Source organism: Protopterus annectens, chromosome 2.part2 (assembly GCF_019279795.1).
Source record: "Protopterus annectens isolate FY-2018-M chromosome 2.part2, PAN1.0, whole genome shotgun sequence".
Taxonomy (NCBI): Eukaryota; Metazoa; Chordata; order Ceratodontiformes; family Protopteridae; genus Protopterus; species Protopterus annectens.
Window position 1 is genome coordinate 962,589,763 of NC_056730.1, and position 23,905 is coordinate 962,613,667.

At 41.8% G+C, this 23,905-nt stretch overlaps 1 protein-coding gene across 1 annotated transcript in view; it reads right to left on the reverse strand.

Annotated features, from left to right (window-relative positions):
- The window catches only part of MAN2A1 (mannosidase alpha class 2A member 1), a gene marked incomplete in the record, with an annotated part of 1,886,421 nt that overhangs the window by 1,784,771 nt on the left and 77,745 nt on the right, over positions 1 to 23,905 (reverse strand).

Here is a 23,905-nt window from a genome sequence, read left to right on the forward strand (position 1 = left end):
AGGTACCACTGTAGCTTTCTCATATGCAGTCTGGCATGTGGGACCAAGATTATGCATGATGCCATGAAGCCCAAGGCCTGCAGAACTTTTCTTGCTGTTAGTTTGTTCTGCTTTGTTAATGCCAAGAAGTAAAGAGGGAGCTCTTTTGTTTTTCTGCAGTTAGGAATGCCATTTGTTTTACTGTGTCCAATTCCGCACCCAAGAATGTTCTTGTTTGGGATGGTATCAGCCTTGACTTTTGTAAACTGACTGTGTATCCCAGGGCTTGTAGCAAGTAAATGACCCTTTGTAAATCTGTTGTCAGCTTGCTTTTGTTGTCCGCTTGTAACAGGCAGTCATCCAGGTATGGATAAATTTGGATTCCCTGTACTCTGCAGTGAGCGATTACTGATGCCAGGCATTTTGTGAATACTCTGGGCGGAGTAGATAAGCCAAAGGGCAATGCTGAGAATTGATAATGCTCTGATCCTGCAAGAAATCTGAGGTATCTTCTGCAATTTGGTCGAATGGGGACGTGCAGGTATGCCTCCTTGAGATCTAGAGTTACCAGCCAACACTCCTTGCCCAGCATGGGAAGAAGTTGCTGTAGGGTCAGCATTTTGAATTTTGGGACAATGATGTATGTGTTTAAGATGGACAGGTCGAGAATAGGTCTCCAACTTTTCTTTTCTTGGCACTAGGAAGAGTCTGGAGTAGAATCCTTTGCCCTGTTCTGTTATTGGTACTCTTTCCACAGCTCTCATCTTTGTTAATTCCGCTATCTGCTGCAGAGCTTCTATTTTTTGATTTGGAGGCAGGTTTGGCATTCCTCTTTTTACTGGTAAGGTGTGGAAGTGGAACCGGTAGCCTTGGTCTATGGTTTGCAAAATCCACTTGTCTTTTGTGATATAGTGCCAATTTTTCGAAAATAAGGCTAACTTTCCGCCTAATGGTGCTGCTATTTGCTCCCTGGTAGGCGGAGTCAGAGCCAAGTCACTGTGATTGTCCTGTTGCAGTGGCAGTGGTTGTGTCTGTGCCTCGGTTATTGCATTGCCACTGGCGTCCTCTGTAGGCACCTCCTCTGGATTGATTTCTGCCTCTAGAGCGTCTATTCCTGCCCCTTTGGGATCTTGTGGAGTCAGGAAAGGACCAATTTTTGGCAGGCCAGTTCCTGCTAAACCTTGGGGGCTGAACCTGTAAGAAATCTTTAACTGTTTGTACAGATTTTGCCTTTTCTTCCATTTTCTTCATTACCTGCTGGGCAGGTGTACCAAACAGACTGGCCTTATCCATAGGAGCATCTAATAGCTTTGCTTTAACATGATCCGGTAAGACCTGTTCTTTCAACCATGCATGCCTTCTTATCACTGTGCCAGTCATGGCTGATCTAAATGAAGCCTCCAGTGCATCATAGTCACATTTTAAGGAATGGTTACTAACCTGTTGGATGTTATTCACCATTTCTAATACATATTTCTTACCTAAAGATTCATCAGAGGACAGTTTTTTAGTTAACTGATCAAGCATAAACTCTTGGTATTGGATCATATGAAACTGATAGTTTAAAGCTCTAGCTGAGAGAGTAGCAGAGGTGTAAACTTTTTTCCCCCATCTCTCTAAGGACCTGGACTCCCTTTCAGAAGGAATAGGGTTTTTTGCTGTGGTCGAGGCTACTGCCTTAGGCCCCTGGGATATAGTTTCGGGGTCTGCAAGTGGGGCCTTGTAAAGGTGGTGATGAGTGTCTGGCACCCTGTAAAATCTATCTGGTTTGGCAGGGGCTGGAGGTAAAGAATCAGGAGCAGTGCAGACATCATTAAATGCATCATCCACAACAGGCAGTACAGGAGGTATAGCTAAGGGCCTATGTTGTGGTAAGTGCAGAAAAGTCCTAAGCCTTTTCTTGAATCTGAGAAATCTTGTCCCTGCCATTGGAATTGTTCTCTCATGGCATGTAAGGTTTCCCCAAAGGAAAATTCCTCTGGTGGAGAGGCAGCTGGAATGGATTCTTCAGCATCGGAATCTTCATAAGTAGAAAAAGGAGCCTCTGGCTGGTCTGTAATGTCTGAGTCATCCGCAGAATCATCAGAGGACACTGGCTCGGGGCTCTGCTCTAGGTCTCTTTTCTGGGGCTGAGAGGCCCTGTCTGGGTGAGATTGGGATCCCTAATTAAGGATATTAAATCTTCTGCCAGAGTAAGCATTTGTGAACTAGAAGTGGGCCTGTGTGAGGGGGGCTTAACAGGCACGGATTTAGCAGATTTGGCTGCTTTAGCCCTGGCAAAGGCCTTAATAGACATGGCTGCAGGAGGCCTAGCAGCACCACGTGCTGGGGTAGAGACATCCAAAGGGATGGTGTCTGATAAATCACTAGGAACCACAGTTGTAGGCAAAATTTCTGAGGCCGATTCAAGTAAGGTAGCAGGAGCCTCAGTAGTAGTCATGGATTCGGCTGAAGATTGACCAGTTTTCTCGGTTTCGGCCGAAACCGAGACACTCGAGGCTTGCTTAACCGTTGTTTCGGCCGAAACCGCGGACCGCGAGTGTCGGTCTTTTTCTTTGCGTTTTTTAATAATTTGGGTAGTCGGAGGATCCGACGGCATAATGTACGCAAAATCTGAGCCGAAAAACTGTTCAGCAAACTCCGACCGACGCCTAAGCGTTCGTCGGTTGAAGGAAGCACAGGCCGAACAGGCTGCTACGTCGTGGTCTGGGCCTAAGCAAGGCAGACAGTAAGAGTGGAAATCTTTATGAGGTATTTGTTTCCCACAAGTTAAACAGTTATTGACTTTTTCTGACATCGGCTGAGGCAAGAAAGAGTCCCCAACGGGGTACTTAGCTTTTAGAAGTCTTCGAAGTAGTATTCGGTAGTAGTAATCTCTGGATCTGACCGACCGGCACTTGCGAACAGCTTCTGCTTCGGGTGCCATGCGGCAAGAAAGACTGCGGAAAATGGCATCGGCTGATGCCTTTATACCCGAAGACCAGCAGAGATGACGTCGGGTGAAATGCGACATCAGCCGAAGCCGGACCCAGACATTGGAATCCGGCCAACCGAAGGGCTGCCTGACGACAGGACAACCCATTTGTTATGACTGCAGATGCATCCATGAAGGACATCAATGGCTGTTCTGTATCAAAGTGTGCCAAGATGGCAGAGCCATGGATCTTTATGGAGAAGGAGAGATCCTTATTAAGAAGGTCAGCAAGATAATCTAGAATAAGAGGAATGGAAGGCAGATGTACATCTGCCCCCTTTGGACTGGCTCCAGGAGCAGAATCTTTTCCATTTTCCACTGTAAGATTTTCTGGTGCTGGGCCTTCTGGCTTCTGTGATGATGTCAAGGACTTGCTTACTTAGCATAGATTCCTTGTTGGTTATAGTAGAATAAGCCATGCTGAGAGCTTGAGTGTCTGAAGGTCTAGGTCCAGCATTGCCCCCCCCCCCCCCCAGGGATAGCAGGTGAGGTATCAGAGGTAGCTGCCAGGGGGGCTGGTGAGATAGACTGAGCAGCAGTGGGTACCAATGCTGTCTGGGCCAATCTGGGACAATGGGTATTGCTCTTGGTTTTTCCTCCCTTATCTTGATTAATACTTTTGGAATGAGCGAAAGAGGTGGGAATGCATACACAAACAGGGTATTCCAAGGGAAAGTCAGGGCATCGACCTTCCAGGCCAGGTAATGGTACTCCCTGGTGCAGAATTTCTGTACTTTATGATTTAAGTGAGAAGCAAAGAGGTCCACCTGGTGGGGGGGGGGGGTCCTCCATGTGTGGGTAATTTGCAGAAAAATATCTCTGTGGATTTGCCATTTGTATGGGTCCAGCAGGTTTCTGCTTAGGTGGTCTGCTAGGGTGTTATTATATTATTATAGCCCAATACCTACCGGGCATCAACATGTAGTCCCATGGATGAGGCTGCTAGCCACAAGTTCATGGCTAGTCTGCACAAGGCGGTAAGAGCGAGTCCCTCCCTGTTTGTTGATGTAGGACTGTGGCATTGTCCGTTTTTATGAAAAGAACCCCTGGTTTGAGGTAGGGTTTGAAGGATGCCAGAGTTTTGCACTCCTATCATTTCCTTTTGGTTGATGTGCAAGGGTAGTATTTGTGCATCCCTGAGACCTTGGCCGCATCTGTCTTCTAGGTGGGTGCCCCAGGCTATGTCCGAAGCATCTGTAGTTATAGTCTGGTCTGATGGATGGGGGGTTGAATGGAAGTCCCTTGTTCAGAGCACAGGCCTGGGCCCACCAGAGGAACTCAGATCTCATGCAAGGGACCACAGGGCAGGGAGGTTTCCAGAGGTTGTGAGTGTTGACACCACAGGTTCTTTAGGTACCACTGAATTTTCCTCATGTGCAGTCTGGAAAGAGGTACCAGGAGGATGCATGGGGCCATGTACCCTAGAGCTTGCAGGAACTTCCAGGCAGAAAGCTGGATTTGGGAGGCCAGAGTAGTGAAGTATCTTGGTAGTATACTTTGTTTTTCTGGGGACAGAGAGGCCATTTGTTGTTCTGTATCCAGCAAGGCTCGCAAAAATATGATTTTCCTGGTAGGTGTCTATTTTGATTTCCTTTCATTAATAGTGAACCCCAGAAAGGCGAGTAGGGTTTTTACAAATGAGAGGTGCTGCAGGAGCAGTTCCTTGTAGTCTGCCTGGATGAGACAGTCGTTCAGGTAAGGGTAAACATGTACATTGTTTTGCCTGCAAAAAGGCAATGGCAGGAGCTAGACATCTGGTGAATACCCTGGGAGCAGTAGATAAGCCAAAGGGCAAAGCAGAAAATTGAACGTGTAATGATCCTGCTCTGAAGAACAGGAATTTTCTGCATGATACCCTTATTGGGAAGTGCAGGTAAGCATCCTTTAGGTCTAAGGTGACCTTCCAAGTTTTGTTTGGCAGCATTGGTAGAATCGGTTGGAAGGTAAGCATTTTGAATTTTTGGATTACCAGAAAGGTATTGAGAAAGGATAGGTCCAGGATGAGACGCCAAATCCCCTCTTTCCTGGGAACAAGGAATAGTCTGGAATAGAATCCTTTTGCAACTTGTTCTGGAGGTACAGGTTCTACTGCCCCTAGGGATATTAGGTTTTGCACTTGTTTTAGTGCTTCTGCCCACTGGTTTGGAGGTAGGTCTGGGTACCCTCATGGAGGTGGTAGTTCTTGGAAATTGAATTTCTACCCATGAGCAATGATTTTTAAGACCCACTGATCTTTTTTATAGGGTTCCAATTTTCTCTGCATAGAGATGGCCTTCCTCCTACCTTTTGGTGTAGTGGAGGCAGGAGATGGGAAAGGTAGTCACTAAGAGTTTTTTCCATGCAGGGTTGCTTTTGAACTCCCTGCTGTAGTGTTAGAAGGGGGCCACTGTTGAGTTCTTAGCTGGCCCTGAGTTTGAATCCTGGTGGGTCTGTCCCTATGGGTTTTGTCTTGTGCCTGCCTGTTTGGTGCAGGAAAAAAAAAGTGTTTAGAGGGGGAAAAAAAATGTTTAGAGGGAAAATTTCTGCTGAACCTAGGAGGTTGTACTTCGTCTTCCATCTTTTTAAGTACCTCTTCAGTTTTCTGTCTGAGCAAGCGGTCTTTATCAAGAGGTGCATTTATGATTTTAGCTTTGACATGATCAGGGAGAGGTAGTTCCTTCAACCATGCATGTCTTCTGATATCAGATCCTGTCACTGCCTCCCAACTAGAAGCGCCTAGGGAGTCAAATCCACAGTGAAAGGTGTGCTTGGAGATGAAAGAGTGGAGTATTTCTGCTATCTCTTTACTGTTGGCAAAATCTGGTAAAGCCGAAATTTTCTGTTTCAAAAGTTTCAAAGTGTGCTGTTGATATTTTAACATATGGAACTGACAGTTGAGAACCCTTATAGCTAAAGTTGCAGAGGTACATACTTTTTTACCCCAACTGCCCAGGGCCCTGGATTCTTTGTCTGAGGGAGTAGGATTCTTTGAAGAGGTAGCCTTAACTCCCTTAGGTCCCTGAGTAATCGACTCTGGATCTGCTATAGTATTTCTGTAAAGGAATTTATGTGAGTCAGGTACCCTGTAGTACCTGTCAGGGTTTTCTGGGGGCAGTTGGAAGGCTGGATTTTTGGTAAACATAATCTACCACCTCCAAGATGGGTGGGATGGCCAGAGGCCTATGCTGGGTTAAGTCCAGAAACTCTCTTAGTCTTTTCTTGGATTGAGGGAAATCCGTTGATTCCCATTGGAAGTGTTCCCTGAGGGTGTGAAGGGTTTCCCCAAAGGAAAAGTCCTCCGGAGATGACCAAGAAGGAATAGATTCTTCTGCATCAGAGTCTTCACAGGCAGCAAAAGGATTTTCCTCTTCAGTCAGATCCCTCTGAGGCTAAGTCTGATTAAATGTCTGCTTTTGGCTGGAGTGGCCTGATTACCCTGGATGAAAGTGATGAGATCCTCCACCATTTTAAGCATTCTAGTTTGAGGAGGGGGAGGAGTTGTGGAATGGAGACTTCTTGCTGTTTTCTTTGGAGTAGCTCTAAGTCTGGCCTGAAGAGTATCCTTCGGTGTTGCCGGTGTGTTAGTCAGAAGAGAGGGCAAAGGCCTTGAAGTGAAATCCGAAGTGTGAGCAGTAGCCTGCTTAGCGGCTCCAGACCCAACCGAGGGAGAGACAACCGAAGGCTCGTTAGACGATGCAGACATCTGCAGCATACAGGACTCCTAAAGGGTCTCAAAAGAGGGCTGCAAAGTAATCGAGTTGGGCATCAGGGGCTGAAAAGCGCCTCATTGAATTCCAAAGAACCAACGACCCTTTTAGAGGTGGGGTCGTCAGAAGGCTTGGCCTTATGCGGACTCTCTATCATTATCTTTACATTTTTCAGAAGATCTGCGGTTTGCTGACTGATGGATGCCATATCGGTAATCGGAGACGGAAGACGAAAATATCTGGCTACAAACAAAGCTCTATAATGAATAGTTCTAGCATTAAAGAGGGCACAGAACCGACAGCAGAGTACGTCGTTATCTGGGGCTAAGCAAGTGATGCAGTAAGAGTCTCGGTGTGGTATTTGCTTTCCACAGGCGAGACAGTTCCCTGGTTGTCAAAAGACAATTCTTCTATTAAAACAAAGGAACAGCGGAACAGAGCCTGGTATCTCTTTCAGAATAATAGAAGTAAACAAAATCTCATTACCTACCAACAACTTCTAAACCAAACCAAAAAACTAATTACACAAGACAAAAAAAAAATACTTCCAAACAAGTCAGCTAAAATACCAGAAAAATCCCAAAAGATTCTGGCAAACAATCAACCTCCTTCTTAACCCAGGAAAACCCACTACCCCAGCCCAAACTCTGACCAACCCAAATGATTGCATAGCCACTCAATTTAACTCCCATTTTATTAACTCAATAACCTATCCACTAAACAGAACCCCTAATATGCTTCTGTCCATACCTCAAACCTCCAGCAAAAAATTCTACTCTCCTTTATCTCAAACCTATCTAAACAAGTTACATTAAAAATCTCCTTTCTAAACTAAAACCTTGCACACTATTTGCAGACCAGCTACCTGGTGACTTTCTACAACTAGCTGCTACTTCCATTGCTTACCCTATATCTATGCTCATTAACCGTTCTCTCTCTAAGCAATGCGTACCACTCCTCTGGAAAATATTGCACGTCATACCCTTACATAAAGGCAGTCCCACTACTGACGTATCCAACTACAAACCCACAGCCATTGTGTCACCAAGTGCCAAAACTTAGAAAGATGTATACACAAACAGATCTTAGACCACTTTGTCAAATAATCTATTATCTAAAACACAACATAGCTTTCGACCTAGGCATAGCACCAATACAGCTCTAATTAGCTGTACTAATACCGTAACTCAACTCAAAAACAAAAAACAATTAGTCTCTGCTACCTTCCTAGATATGATAAAAGCACGACACTGCATCTCAAATACTTCTCAATAAACTGGCTTTCTACCACTGCAGCTCTGAAACCCTAAGCTGGTTTTACTGCTACCTGTCAGATAGGAAACAAGCCACTTTATGGAACAATAAACTCTCCCCTCAGCTCCCTATATGTGTAGGAGTCCCACAAGGATCTATCCTTGACCCACTTTTATTCACAATTCTTACCAATGACCTAAACTCCTCAGCAAATCCAGCCTCAATCAAACAATATGCTGATGATGCTTCCCTAATCTGCTCTGCCTCCTCTATCAAGGAACTCCAAGAAAAAAACTCAGGAAGCCCTCTACAATATTGAAAACTACTTAACAGCCCATCAACTTATACTTAACCCCAATAAAACCAAGCTTATGGTCTTCTATAATACTCAACTACAAAAAAACAACTACTTATCAACATTTCCACCTCCAATGGCACAAAAATAGAACCCGTTGAACATACAAAACTTCTTGGTGTCACAACTGATAGTGGACTTAAGTTTGACAAACACCTTGCACTAACAATTAAAAAGGTTCATGTCAAACTGGGTTCTCTCTATAGGGCTAAATTGTATCTTACTGACTATGCCAGACTCGCAACAGACAGAACCCATCACTTATCTTCCCTGCTTTACTGTTAACAAATATTTACCAATCTTCACAAATCTGAACGGAATAGCCTTGAATCTTGCTATAACAAAATAGCCAAATTTGCCACTAATCAGTCTCAAAGATCTCACCAGTGCACTGCCCTTCTCCAGCTGAACTCTGACCTCAGCTACTAACTGCCCATACAGTCTTATACAAACCTTACAACTGCCCAGCTCTATCTGACCTTGTCCAACTGCACACTAACCTAAAATCTCATAGGTCTGCTGATAAAGTATTGTTGAAGGTCAACAAAACCCAAAACGAGTCTCCGTACATTCACATATCATTGTCAAACAGTGGAATTCTTTACCTCAGCATATTCTGTCCATCAATAATACACATTCATTTAAACAGTCCCTAAAGGAATATTTCACCAAACATAGGCTTTGCTCATGTTCTCCACCAGGCTAACTAATTTAACCCCTTACTAACTTCCTTCTCTCCACCACCCATTGTCAATATTTCTTGGCAACTGAGCTTTCTTAGCTTCAGTTTGTGACATTTTTATCCTGGAAAAAAATATATATATTTTTTTTATTTTGTTTGTTTTGTCTGTATGAATAGTACAAGCTTATTGTACTAAAACTGTTCTATACTTTTAGATACAATATCAAAGAACTTGCATTTGAACTCCTATTGTAATTGTCATATGTACAAATGTATAATTATGTAATAGTCCTTGGAGCTTCTCCCTGGGTCTCCTCTGAAAACAGGCTTCTGGCCCAGTCAGACACTACTCCGTTAGTGTCTGTGTGTGTCTGTGTTGTCTTTCGGCTTTTTCCCGGTTAGGGGTCGCCACAGCGGAACTCCGGTCTGCTAATGATTGATAGTTGATTTTTACGTGCCGAGTTACCAGTCTTGACACACAACCTTCAACGAAGGTACGCCCCATTCACGCAGAAGACGCTTTAGCTGAGAATCGAACCGGACAGCGTCTTACTGTGAGACGACAATGCTACCGCAGCACCACCACTGCGGGTTTTCTAAAGATAAATAAATACTAAGGGGGTCTCCGGTATGAAGCTCCAGGGAGGACTGCGAAGTGTGAGAACAGTCCTGGATTAGCACAATCTCTAGGCTGGACCAGGTCGACTGTCAAGATGGGACAGGATAAAAAGACTCAGGATCCAGGGTAGACAGTTGTGGATGGGGGGGGGGGTCCTCAAGGAGGGGTAAAGATGTCTTGTCCACAAATGTGGAAAACACTCTCGACACTATGAAAGGCAGAGGTCAAAGGAGAAACCAAGAATCAACTAGTAGGAGCTGAAGCCACCTGCCCAGGACAGCTCTAAGCATTCTCAAGATCCTGTCTTGACATAGAGGTTGGAGCCGAGCTGTCCAGTGCTGAAGCTCCGAGGGGAAGGGACAGCTCTGAAAACACTGGAGTTGAAACCAGACCCCCGGATCCCACTCCAATGCTACAGCTTCGAGATCCCTACTGCTATGGATCAGAGAAGCTGCTAGAGTCAAAGGCCAAGCCTTAGGATCTGACACAAACTTGGGATTCTCAGAACTAAAGACTTTGAAACCAGAGGAAAAAATCATAGGAGTTAGAAGTTGGGGTTGGACTGGTGATAGGTTCATGGATCCAGTAGAAGATGAAGGAGTAACTCCTAACTGAATCTGGGTTCACAGAAAGTTTCTCATCTTCCTGTCCACATCTGCTTCCATTACGTTCTTAGCTGACCTGAGGGTAGACGGGGTTGGGGGTGTCCTGGATGTCCTTAGAGGTGTCTTCTGCAAAAAAGAGTGTGTGAAGCCTTGAAGAAATCTGCTCTGGAGAGAATATAGTTGATCTAATACAAGCAAACTTCAGCTTGGCTGGAGTCAGACTCAAGACAGCTGGATCCAAGGGTTTCGACTTGGATGGCGTCAGATCCGCTGGCACAGTCAGACCTGAAGATTTTGCTATTTTTTCAGATGGAGCCAAGCGTGGAGGAGGAGGAGATCATTCGGAGGAACACTTGCTTGACTCTAACATTGTTAATAGTATCCCCTTTGGACAACTCTGAATATTTCTTGAAGTGAAGGGGAGCTCCAGAAGATGACAAGGTTAGGAGGGAAGCAAGCCTATCAAGACCAGTTTGTTTCTGCACTTGACGACTGAACCGCGCACAAACGTCACAATCAGTATTAAGATGCTCTGCTCAGAGGTAATAAACGTATTCTGAGTGAGCATCCAAATTAGGGATTTTATGCCCACAGGATGAGCACTTTTAAAAAAACTGATTTTTCAGTCATATCAAAAAAGAAAAAGCCACAACAAAATGCAATTACAAGCAAACAAAGAGAGAAGGATTACCAGCAATGGTAACACCCAAGATTAGTAGCAAGTACAGAGAACACCAGCAATGGTAGAGAGACATTCCAGTCCTATGGTATCAAACAAATAAGAGTAAGAAGGGTACAAGGCCCGAGCTGACAGGTGATAAAAAGAAAGAGAAATTCACTAGGAAGACAAATTAAATAAGAATAACTCATCTAATATTAAACACCCACTTGAGCTACAGTTGACCACGCCCAAACGCTGAAGCAGCAAATTATATTTGAGGCAATTCAAATGAAGGAGAGGATTGTAGGTAAAGGGTGGAGCTCGAGCTACACAGCCAACGTCTAAAAAAATGGCCAAAATAAGATCAGATAGCCACCGGTTGACGAACAGACAAAAAAGACAACATCAGATCCTTCATAAAGGATCTAAAAAAAGATCTACTTTTTCCTGTGGAAGAAAAGCTCTTTCAACTGAGGTGTCTAGTTGACAACCCTGTGCAAGGGAGACAAGAAAGGCTTTTGCATGTTCTCTTGGAATCTCAGCGTGTGTAAGAAATCCTTCACCCAAAATAGAGAGATATTCCTGACACTTTGAAAATGACTCTGTATAGATAAGCAAGTCATCTAAATATGGAAAAAATACAGAAACCCTGTATCCTATGAGCTACAACTGGAGCTAGACACCTTAACACTCTTGGGGCAGTGGACAGTCCAAACGGTAAGGCGGAGAACTTATAATGTGATGCAGATACACAAAATCTTAAGAAATGTCTAAAAGTCTGGATGAATAGTTATGTGATGAAAAGCATCTTTTAAGTTTACTGTTACCAGGAAACATAAAAGAGGAAGAACGGTTGGGAAGTGACATCATTCTGAATTTGGGGAGTATCATAAAAAGAAATATCCAGAACTGTTCTCCAAGCATTTTCTTTCTTTGACTCAAGAAACATTGATTAAAACCCCTTCCCACCTGGCAGGGAGGAATCGGTTCTATCACTCCTTGGGACAGCATGTGATGAAGAACAGGTGGAAACAAGAGAGTATGACCTGGAGGATGAAGAATGACACCCAGGAAATGAGGAATTTCCTCCAACTGCCATCTGTAACCTTGATGAAGGATTTTCAGAACCCTAAGTCTGAAACAAATCTGTTGCCAAACAGAAAAATGGAGATTCAGACTTTCTTGAAGAAAAACAGGCCACTGTGTGTGTGTGTGGGTGGGGGGGTGGGGGTCACAAAGTCTCTTGAATAGTCATCCAGACTTGGACTGTCCTTTGTTTTGGGAGGTTTGGGACTTATTCCTGGAACCTCCTTGGCATTTCTTCTTAAATGTCCGTTTAGCTGTATTTTGTGGAGACTGGTGAATTCTGCTTTTTGCCAAAATTGAAGGAGGAGATAGAAAACCCCTTGAACAATTTAGAACAGGAGGACTGGTTATTCACTGAATCAACTTGCCCCTTTCATCACACTTTTTGATCACCCCGCAGCAGAGAGACCAAACACTAAATCTCTATCCAAGGAAGAATTTAAAATCTCATTTTTTATCATCTGGGAAGTTCTGAGAATGCAACCATGCAAATCCCCTTAAAAACAGTGCCAGCAGCCTAGCCCTGGAAGGAGTATCAGAGTTATACATACACTGCAAATGATGAGTAGTGACCTGAACACCAGAAGAAACCAAGTTATTTAAATCAGATTTTTCCTCAAGACAAAAACACATCAGTTAAAACATTCTTCATGCTTCCACAATTTGCCAGAACAAACTAACATAGGAGCCTGACAATTCAAAATTTTGAAAATCATAATGACAGAAGTATACACTTACCAATAATTTTTCCAACTTTATCAGAAACAGTAGGATTGAAATTAACTAAGAACTTTGCAGCAGTGGGATCAACTAAAGCTGCAGCTGCTGGATCAGGTTTGGGAACGGTGTATAAAAAATTTAGAAGACTGATGAAAAATCTGCCTTTTTAGGGGCAGCTGGTTGACCAAGAAAAGTGGAGGCAGTAACACACACCTCCTCTAAAGCAGACAAAGCAGGAGGAATGGGTGTGGGTTCTGTAAAATCCTTCTGAAACAACTCGGTGCTTTCTGTGAACTGAGAAATCTCTGTTCTCCCTCTGAAAACATTGGAACATTCTAGCAATAGTGTTAGAGAAAAATAGACCCCCCCCCCCACACACACACACACAAAGGAGAATCAGAGACTGAGCTCTCCTCCAAGCCTGAACTAGAAATCTGAGGGAGGGTGTATCTGTCCCTACATCGTTTTGTTCAAATTCGGAATCTTGAATCTCTTCAGAAGAGGAACTATTTTACAAGAAGGAGCAATAGCCTGTATTAAACCTGGGGCCAGACCCAGTAAACTACTACTATCCCAATACATTTGAGGGGAAGTAGATGAATGCTTTTTATTTTATCTACTTATTTTTGATAGTAAAAATGGGGCCAATGGCAACCTCTGCTTCTCCAGAGATGGGCACAGTACTGTGACATCACAGAAACCTTCCCTCCCTCCTCCCTCTCCCAGGACTGACAACAGTGGTTCTCCCTTATCCACTGACAGACCTCAACAGCTGCAGAGGACATGGCTAACCCTGGTCCATTCTGGCTGTAGGTACATCAGAGAGACCTGGGGAAAAAGATATGTAGTCTGAGGTATGACCACAGCAGAGTTAATCCACCTGCACCTGAGGCAAACTGCTAGCCTAATGTGGTGGCTTGTTTGCTTCAGTATTACTTTAGCAAACAAGTCACCATATTAGGCTAGCAGTTTGCTTAAGTATTACTTTTTGTAGCTGGTCTTTCTTCCAGCTACAAAAAGTAATACTTAAGCAAACTGCTAGCCTAATGTGGTGGCTTGTTTGCTTTTTGTAGCTGGAAGAAAGACCAACCATAGCACTGGTAGTCTGTTCCATGGTAAAGCCAAAAATGGCAAGAAAAATAAATACAATTTCTCCAAAGAATAAATGTCTTCAGTAACTTTACAATACTTTTAAATGGTCAGAAAGAGTTCACCAATTAAAAAAGTACATTACAGTCTCAAGACACTCCATTAAAAGACAACACTCCTACCATTAAAATAACTTTCCTGAAGAGGAAAATAATAAAAACAAAAATCAAGAAAAGAACTTATCTGCCCAGCAGAGGAAAGCACAAGCTGACAGTTAATCCTTGAAAACCTCAGAGGAGCATACTCTTCTGATGGTAGTAAAGCTCTGAAGGACTGCACGCCCCAACTTTTCTTTTAGTCAGTTTGAGTGCGTGGAAGGTGCCCTGAAACTTTGGAAGCCGATCTGCTTTTACGATCTTGGCAGGATATAACCCTTACAGCCAAGGCTACTACAGCCGTGATCAATACGATGAATATCTACACTCACAGGTGAGTGCTTCTACTACTGTACTTTCTTATTGGCTACAAAGCTTGCTTACATCTACTGTCTCACAGCTTCATTAATTCTGAAAGCAGAGTAGTCGGTTTCTTTAGGACTAATGCAGGATAAAAATGTTAAACTGAACAGTGGTAATATTAGCAGTTACTGCTCATGTATATTATTATTTCTTTCAAATATTTTTAAATATTTTTAATTTTAATTTAATTCTATTTCAGCTTGGTTCCTGCCCTGTTAGAAATCTATTACAAGCCATTAACTCAATTCTGAATATTATGCAAGTTTAAATCTTCATACTCCGTGCATAACAAAGCCTTTCGCCCACAAATAAAATTCAAGTTATCATCATGTATTGCAGCATTACAATTATCTAAATATTTCGGATTACAGAAGATTTCTATAAGAATACTTATGCTTCTAATAACACGTTATGCTTTCTTGTCCACTATACAAGTGTAAAGCAGAGTTTATCGCTTTTTCTATATTATTTTTTTACATAAATAAATCCTTTATTTTATAAACAATTCAACACTGTTCTACAAGGTTTGAATACACGAGCCTTTACAATTTCGCACCTTACAGACTCCATCCATTAGGAATATCGGGTGCTGACCTGTGGGAACATGGGCTAAATTCTTCGCTAAGCTTGTAAGGGCCTCAGAGACAATAGCCTGGTTATTAAATTATTGTAGTTTAGTTTAACAGACTCTTTCCATGTACTCTTTATAGTGACACCCAAATATTCTAATACATCATTCTCCCAATTAAACAGGCTAGTCTCTCTTAGGTTTATATTGATCTTTTTGTTAATTAGTAATGTTTTGGATTTATTATGATTAAATATAAGCCCTGAAGTTCTTTCAAACTAGCTTAAGGTATTTATAATATCATGCAAAGAACCATCAATACCACCAAATGTTAACAACATATCATCAGCAAATAATTGTGTCTTAGGGCAATAGTACTTATTAATTTGAAAGCCTTTTATGTTTTGCTTGTTTCCGATATATGTAGCAAAATGTTCTGCTGAAAGAGCAAACAATAATAGTGACAAAGGACAACCTTGTCTAGCTCCCTTGAGGATTTCTAGTGGTGAGGATAGACAGGATCCGGTTTTCACATAAGCTTGTGCCCCACTATAAATTTTCATTAATAAAAGTTGACAAAATCTGAGGAGAATTCAAAACCAATCAAAATTCTTTGCTGATAAGACTAATTGAATCAAAAGCCTTTTCTATGTCTTGGCTGATGATAGTTTTTTTTGTACTTGCATGCTATGTCTATTAATGATAGTAATTTAATAAGATTATCTTGCACTTTTCTAAGAATGAACCCTGTCTGATCATTATGTATTGGGTAATATTTTCTTTATCCTATTAGCTAATATTGTCATGAAAATTTTATAATCCGTGTTTAATAACGAAATTGGCCTATATGAATCATGAAATTTGGGGTCCTTACCTTGTTTTAATATGGGGAGATAATTATTTCTACGATGGGGGTGTTATACATTTTTGCTTAACCATAGTAAAAGGCACTCATCATTTTCTTTATTATATATTCAGGAAAAAATCTTACATAGTTCAGGAATTATTCCATCCAGTCCTGGACCTTTATTATCTTTAAAATTTTTATTTGCTCTTTCACTTCTGTTAGTGTTATTTGTTTATTTAATGTTATTTTGTTGCATTGCCACCTTAGCAGTTAAATTTTCTTGAGTAAAAATATTTATTACATTACCGGTCTCCAAAAGTGATTATTTATGTCTTTGTTTTCATTCATTGTTTTAAGGATTTATAAACTCCCAAAAAGCTCCGTGAAACTTAGGTAAAAAACAGAGGGTTTATTCCAAATAAACGTAACGTGAAGCACTTTTAGTCTACCAACAAATGGATAAACTTCATCAGACATAGTATATTGAATGTAATGATTGGTTTGATTTTAAAAGATATTTGGATGAAAATCTATCAAGCATTGCACAGCTCTGCTTACCAGGTGTAAGCATTATGTAAATATGACTGCTAAGCAAGGAGTAGCCCAGCTAAGTGGATTTGCCCATTGGTAAGCAATGTTGAACCTGCCCCTTTAAGCACTGCCAACTTTAGCTAAGGAGGTTTGTCCATAGCTTAGCTTAGCTCAGCATATTCAAAACCGTCCAATCATGGCAAAGAGTGTGAAATCGGCCATATTTAAACTCCGCAGGTGGGAATATAGCTCATAACTGGTTGCAGCTTCTCACTGTAGACAGCATGGCAGGAGTTGGTGAGGGCAAACTATTCTGGGCGCAGTGCTGGGGCATACAGGAGTCCAAGGTCATGGTAGCACACCTGGTAAATAATCATGATGAGAGACTGCTACAGAGCCAGTATCAGGGCTCCCAATATAAAAAGTGGAAGAATGGGACAGTCTCGCCCGTGATTTCAGCAGTGCCACTGGTATCCCTTGGACTGGTGAGCAGGTCTAGCATCACTATGCCGACTAGAAGCGGAGAAAGAGGGAGGTCTTGGACCAGTGGGTCTAAGAAGCAAGGCAGAGGGGTGATGTCTCAACAGTGTGAAAATATTCATATCAATAACGGTTTACTAAAGTCCAGTCTGTGTATGTGATGGATAGGTATGCCTAAATATTTCTCTATTCCCTTTACAGCTGTAGCTGAGCGGGCTGTGAATTAGGAAGTCCATGCCAGCAGGGTGCAAAGGCTGTGTGGTGAGGCTGGTGAGTAACAATCCTGTTTGCAGTAGTCATACCAAATAAATATAAAGTAGCAGAAAGTCACCTGGCAGTATAAAAACATTGTATGGGTTGTACTGAATAAACCAGACAATGACAGTAATAGTCCCATATAGGTGATATTTCAATAAAACCGTAACTGCCTGGCAATAAAGTTCTAAATCCTGGACTGGTTGTGTTTACTCTGGTATTGTATTGCATTTAGTGTTGCACTCTCTGAACAGTAATGTTACATTAACCACTGTTACCCACACTGTGCTACATAAAAAATATGTCTAGGAATGTCTGTATAAGACTGTAAGTACAAGGTCTGGATGTACAACTGAGAGAGACTTGGACATAACACTGAAGGACAGACAGCAGTTTCTAAATAGCTCACTCTGATGAAACTCAAACTGTTGTATTTTTAGCACACACACCCATGGTTCGAATCCTGGGAGAGGTAGTAGTAAGCTGTATGCATAATCATACCTCTCAACTGTACAGATTTTTGCAGAATGTCCAGATAATTGGCTCATATTTTTGGCCTGTTCTTCTGTCTCCCTGGCAAATCACTGGGATGATCCCAGAATTGCAGTCACTAAATAATGACATAGATTTGACTTTCAGACCTCAAATCCTTCAGAAAATGTATATTAAAACAAATCCTGTTACTCTAGCAACTCTCCAAGTTTATAAGAGCAATATTCAAAATATGCCCTATTTGTACCCCCGTGTTGTCGAGCTTTATCTAGAGTGTGTGCATTAAGAGATTAAGAGGTATGTGCATAATATTAACTAGGAATCTGGGAACATGTGCAGAAACAGTCAGGTAGTGTTAACAAACATTCTCCACACAGGTCTTTCTGACATGAAAACTGTAACTGCCTGGCAAGAAAGTTTTAAATCCTGGACTGGTAGTGTTTACTCTGGTATTGTATGGCCTGACATGAAGCATTCACCAACATTTGATATCAGAATACTACTGTTGTCTCAACCACTTTTCTCACACTGTGCTACATAAAAATATGTCTAGGAATGTCTGTAAAAGACTGTTGTAATTACAAGGCCAGATTGTACAACCAAGAGAGAGACTTACAAAGAGGAACAGACATTGGTGTCCAAACAGCTCACTCTGATGAAACAGAAATTGTTGTATTTTTAGCACACACAGTCATGGTTTGAATCCTGAGAGTGGTAGTAAGTTGTATGCATAATCATACCTCTCAACTGTACAGATTTTCCCTGAATGTCCAGACATTTGGATCATACTTTTGGCCTGCTCCTCTTTTTTTTCCTGGGAAATCAGTGCGGTGATCTCAGAATTGTAGTCACCAAAGTCACAAAGAATTGGAAGATCTACTATGCCAGCTTGAGGGCCGCATGGCACAAATAGAGGGTCTGCCTGCCCCTCCTGCTCACCCCCCAGCACAGCCACCTTTGTGGCCGTGAAGGTGCAGTGGTGACTGCCCATGGGTGGGGACCTCGGTCCCACTGTTTCCAACTGAGAGCTCATGAGTTTCCGATTTCAAACAGCCCTCCCCATCCAAGGTGTTTACCCCCACGTGTGATACACCACCTCTATATGTTGTCTTGTCAGTCTTCCGACCCAACCTACCTCCCCAAATATACCTACTAGCCCTCCCCAACATCCCACTCTCACCTTTTAAAAAAAAAGAGCAATCTGTTCTCCCCAAAAAATTTCGCCCCATACGTAACTATCCATTTCGCACACGTGTCAACTGGACACATGTAATTTGGTCTAACTGGCTTCACAACACATTATTGTTGTCTTCAGCTGAGTGTCCAAATATACATCCAAATTCAATATACATGCACAGCTGTTGCTGTACAAGAAATGGACAGCTATGGACCTTCCCTACACCAGTCCTGCACATCCCTAGCTACTTTCCCTATTGTCTTTCCCTCATTGCGCACCCATTTTTACCACTTTCCTAGCACCCCTTTTTTCTTTTCTTTTAAAGGAAATTAGCATAGGGGTAAGCGGGAGTAAGCACTTTTAAGCAGTAGTAAGTGAGATTAAGCCTGTTTGCATGGCAGTAAGCAATGCCTACACAGATTAAGCAATTTGCCGGCTGTCTGTAAGCATATTTAACTGGCAGTTAGTATTGCTTACCATTGCACAAACCCACTTAGAACTGCTTAAAAGTGCCTTAATCAATGTGTATCCAACAGCCCTAGTTCTGCCCAGCAACAAAATAATCAGCCCTTGGAAGTCTCGAACCCAGGACCCTGCACACCATAGCAACAGCAATTTACTACTAAGCCATGTGAGCTGTAGATACGTCTGATGTTTTCTCAAACATATCATGCAGCATAGTCATTCAACAGTAGGGAAAATGTATGTATGTGTGTATATATATATATATATATATATATATATATATATATATATATATATATATATATATATATATATATATATATAGATATATATACACACACACACACACACACACACACACACACACACACACTGCATTCGGACATCAGATCCACACACTGAACCTCTCACTGTAAATGGGGGTGAAAGGGCCCAAAACAGGGATCTCTTCTAATTATTGACATTATCTCTATCACCACAGCTGAACTGTTCTGCCTTGCAACAAAATAACCAGCACTTGCAAGTCTTGAACCCAGGACCCTGCACAACATAGCCACAACAAGTTACCAGCAAGCCATCGCAGCTGAAAGATGTTGGGATGATTTCTCTAACATATCATGCAGAACAGTCAGTCTACCATAGGGAATGTACAATGTGGAAGCACTAAACATTCTAATGATACATATACACACCCACATGTATTTATATATATATATACACACACACATACACACACACACACACACACACACACACACACACACACACACACACACACACAGAGAGAGATAAATATTTAAATACTTATAGATATATCTAAAGAGAGTATATACAGAGGGTACAAAGCATATCAAACGCCCATTATTCCTACAGTTGCCACCTTTTCAACTGGCCAGTATATGATTCTTTCCTACGAATGAGAATTACTGCGTGAAACATATACCCACACATAATGCAAAGGACATGACACCACACACAGTTTGCATATATACAAATGTTTGTCTACCATTTCAGTTGTTTATGCCATTTCATCTCGCATTTAGGTGTTTGAAATACATAATAACTGAATAATGCTACTCTCAAAGAAAACGTGATATAGTAATCTGCAAAACATAACATACCTTGCGGTTTAGGCTAAAGCCTTCAGGTAGTACAACAGTAAAAAACACACTTGCCTTGAAGACAAGAATCAATCAACACTTACAGATGTAGTTCACCAGCCTCCAGTACTCAACCCCTAAGGGGAAAGTATCAGCTGTCACAATGAAAATGTATCTGTTACATAACAATGCTTAACTTAAAAATTCACTATCACACTGACAAACAAAACTTTGTGTAAGACAGTAAGCTCTAGCCCACCACTGTTCCCATGGTGGAACATATGAAAATGTACAGCCATATACATGTTTACTATCTTATTACCGATATCCCTCACATGTTTTAACAGCCTAGGTTAAAAACATTTAATACCCCTCCCCCATTAAATGTCTTACAAGGGCATATAACAGTGCTCTCCATACACTGACCTCCACACTGTACAGGGTCGCACATGTTTTGTCCACCTGTAGGCCTCATGTATATGGACTCTACCCCACAATTTGTGTGCGAGTCCACAACATCACTGGAATGACAGAAGGAATGTCAGCACTAAATAATGATACACCATAACCTATCAGCCGCTTACTGCATGACATCTGGACGAAGCCTGGTACATAAGTGGAGGACAGAGGCAGAAACACAGCACCATATTTTAAATATTGCTCTTATACACTGTGAAAGTTGCTGGTGTTACAGGATTGGTTGCAACATACCCTTACTAAGGAAAATGAAATCAGAAACACAAATGGATGTTGCCATGTACTGATAGCAATCAACGGAGAGAATGCCACTGATATGTCAGGGACAAGACCAGTGTGGTGAACAGGCAGAACTTAACAGCCAATCCTCTGGCCATCATGTGGATAGGCCCACAGTCGAGAGGTAATGCAGACAGACTGCATTCCATGCAAAACCAGCATGTACACACAAACCCTGTAAAACTAACAGTATTCAATGCATATAACAGCAATACTCACACACTGTCCCTAGGTCTGGAATCTTATACAAACATGTAGTTGGCCTGTGTCCACAAGGCCTGTTGCAAGAGGTATTGCTATTTGCTGTCTGTAACACCACTGCCCACACACAGGAAGGAGGTCTTCGATAAAGGAAAGTTAAAGGGACAACGCCCACATGATGTAGTCATTTATAGTATTGGGTTGCTATGACACTGGCTACTGGAAGAAATACACAGCTGCCTGCATGCAATTAGCAAGTGGGGAACACCACCTGGTACAAAGGCCATCACCTGATCATGCGCATCACCTACAAAAGCCATTCTGTAACCTATTCAAAAACAGATCAATCCATGTAGTGGACAGACAGAGAGAGAGAAAAAAGGAAGAAATCAACTGCAACACAGAAAAGAGCATACTAATAAAACAGGTATGTGAAACATGCCAGTGTATAACTGAATGTAGTACTTGGTCTGTAATAATGGGATAGAAGATTTTGAAAGATTTATATGTGCCATCAAGACTTGCTGTAATGATGTCCTAGTGAACAACTACTATGGACATAGCATCTGGCCCTATGGGCAGTGGGCCATACCTGTCAACTGTGCAGATCTGCACAGAACGTCAAGATTTAAGCCATCACAGTATTTGTTCTGTTCCTCCACACATCTATATTAGTCTGGCCAATAGCTAAAGGTGGACGTAATGAAGTCATGACAGAAACGAGTTTCAGACACCACCTTCACAACAGTCATGGTAATGTGAAATGCATCAAGCACAAACTTCATAGCTTTGTAATAGGCATTAATATGATCTGTCCCTATATATCCCCCCTTAATGTCAGGCTTTGTCCACATGTGATGCTCTACTTTGTTGCAACGCAAAACAATTCAGCTGTGGAAGAAGGGATAATGGCAAAAATTACAATAGATCCCTAATCTGGGCCCCTTCACCCTCCCATTTACAGTGCCTTTGGTCAGATGTTTTGCAGTGAGAGGTTCAGAGTGTGGATCCGATGTCCGAATGCACTCCTCAGATTATATATATATATATATATATATATATATAAGACACACACACACACACACACATATACATATATATATATATATATATATATATATATACATATACACACACATATATATATATATATATATATATATATATATATATATATATATATATACATATATATGTGTGTGTGTCTATATAATATAAATACATATATATATATATATGTGTGTGTGTGTGTCTATATAATATAAGTACATATATATATGTGTGTGTGTGTCTATATAATATAAATATATATATATATATATATATATATATATATATATATATATATATATATATGCAAGCGTGTGTTGAGGAGATGGAAAGAGTACTTTGAGGGGTTGATGAATGAAGAGAATGAGAGGGAGAGAAGGTTGGATGATGTAGGGATAGTGAATCATGAAGTACAATGGATTAGCAAAGAGGAAGTAAAGATAGCTATGAAGAGAATGAAGTATGGAAAGGCTGTTGGCCCAGATGACATACCTGTGGAAGAATGGAGGTGTTTAGGTGAAATGGCAGTGGAGTTTTTAACCAGATTGTTTAATGAAATCTTAGAAAGTGAGAGGATGCCTGAGGAATGGAGAAAAAGTGTTTTGGTACTGATTTTTAAGAATAAAGGTGATGTGCAGAACTGTAGTAACTACAGAGGGGTTACATTGATCAGTCACAGCATGAAGTTATGGGAAAGAGTAGTGGAAGCTAGGTTAAGAAGGGACGTGATGATTAGTGAACAGCAGTATGGTTTCATGCCGGGAAAGAGCACTACAGATGTGATGTTTGCTCTGAGAGTGTTGATGGAGAAGTACAGAGAATGTCAGAAGGAGTTGCATTGTGTTTTTGTAGACTTAGAGAAAGCACATGACAGGGTGCATAGAGAGGAGTTGTATGAGGAAGTCAGGAGCGTCAGAGAAGTATGTAGGAGTGGTACGGGATATATACGAGGGTAGTGTGGCAGCGGTGAGGTCTGCGGTGGAAGTGACGGATGCATTTAAAGTGAAGGTGGGGTTACATCAAGGATCAGCTCTGTGCCCTTTCTTATTTGCAATGGTGATGGAGAGGTTGACAGACGAGATCAGACAGGAGTACCCATGGACTATGATGTTTGCAGATGACATTGTGATCTGTAGTTAGAGTAGGGAACAGGTGGAGGAGACCCTGGAGAGATGGTGATATGCTCTGGAGAGAAGAGGAATGAAGGTCAGCAGGACTAAGACAGTGTGTGAATGAGAGGGAGGATAGAAGAATGGTGAGGATGCAAGGAGTAGAGGTGGCGAAGGTGGATGAGTTTAAATACTTGGGGTCAATAGTTCAGAGTAACGGTGAGTGTGGAAGAGAGGTGAAGAAGCGAGTACAGGCAAGATGGAGTGGGTGGAGAAGAGTGTCGGGAGTGATTTGTGACAGAGGAGTACCTGTAAGAGTGAAAGGGAAGGTCTACAAGAGGGCAGTGAGACCAGCTATGTTATATGAGTTGGAGACAGTGGCATTGACAAAAAGGCAGGAGATTGAGCTGGATGTGGCAGAGTTAAAGATGTTAAGATTTGCACTGGGACGAGGGTGGATAAGATTAGGAATAAGTATATTAGAGGGTCAGCCCAGGTTGGAAGGTTTGGAGACAAAGCCAGAGAGGCAAGATTACATTGGTTTCGACATGTGTTGAGGAGGGATGCTGAGTACACTGGGAAAAAGATGCTAAGGATGCCATACAAAAAGCTTTTAAGTTAAAAGGTTTAAAAAAGGAAAAGTGAT